This window comes from Olea europaea, chromosome 13, assembly GCF_002742605.1.
Source record: "Olea europaea var. sylvestris chromosome 13, O_europaea_v1, whole genome shotgun sequence".
In the NCBI taxonomy this organism is placed as follows: Eukaryota; Viridiplantae; Streptophyta; class Magnoliopsida; order Lamiales; family Oleaceae; genus Olea; species Olea europaea.
Genome location: NC_036249.1, coordinates 5,115,678 through 5,116,948, shown reverse-complemented (window position 1 = coordinate 5,116,948; position 1,271 = coordinate 5,115,678).

Here is a 1,271-nt window from a genome sequence, read left to right as displayed (position 1 = left end):
GGGACTTATTATAGAGACCCAAATTTTAATGTTCATACCATTAATGACGAGTATTACGATCAAACCGAAATATATTTGGCCGAATTAATCAAAGGAGACGCGTATACTTGTCCTATAATGGCTAAGCCTAGATCGTTGGGTAAGAATGAGCCTTTAAAAGATGAAAACAAAAAGGCTAGAATGTTCTCGTTCGATGTAACCAAAGCTCACTTTATATTTGATAAACTATAAAAGGATAAGTAGATAAAGTTGAGCGATAAACATAAGTTGCCAAGCCCTGAACAAATCAAGGTTAAAAAATATTGTAAGTGGCATAATGCATGGTCACATTTGACTAACAACTGTTTGGTTTTTTGTCATGTGTTACAGGACGCCATTGAATCAGGACGAATTACGTTCAAGGATAAGAAGAAGATGGCAGTGGATGAAAACCCTTTTCAACAGCCACTTGGGGTGAACATGGTGACGACTGATTTCAAAAATAAATTGTCAAAATTCAAGTTGGTTATAGACGACGGAGAGGAGGATCCTGGGCCACACCCTAGTGTCTTTGAACGTATCAAAGGGAAGGAGCCTAAAAAGGATGAAGCGTCCTGTGTACAAGATGTAAAGGAGAAGTACGTGCAAATACAGAGAAACCAGGGATATGACAGCATCACCATCGCCCTAATTTTTTCCCAAACGCTTAACCTGTTAGAGGGCGAGGTACATCATTTTATAGGGGACCGCTTTTTGAGAGGCAGTTCAGGTCAATAAATAATGAGAGAACATTTAGGCCGCAACCTCGCCAACCAAATGTGTGGCATTCGTTCCAGTATAATGCAGGAAGGGTGATATCCTTCAACGAGATGACTAGAACCCAACAAATGCGTTTTCAACGGACTTATGGATGAATGATGAGGCAACAACAGGGAGTGCCATGTCCTAAGGCGCCTAAACTACTCGAGGTAGCCAATCAAAATGTTCTCGAAGACAGTGAAGAGATTGGTACAGGTGAATCGATGGAAGAATTGCTAGAGAGTTCTTCTGGGAGATCAAAGTTTAAGCGAGACAGAAGGGATGAAGAAGATCCAGATTAGCCCCTTACTATTCAGTTCGGTACGTTACCTCATGTCATGGCTAATAACTATTTACTAGCCAATGAGTTCAAGAACAAAGAGAAAGAAGAAAAAGAAAGGGAGGATAACGAAGAAGAAGCATGTGTGTTGGAATGTGAAGAAGGCCAAACTTCTAGAGAGGTCTACAATGATGAAGAGGATGATGGTATGACG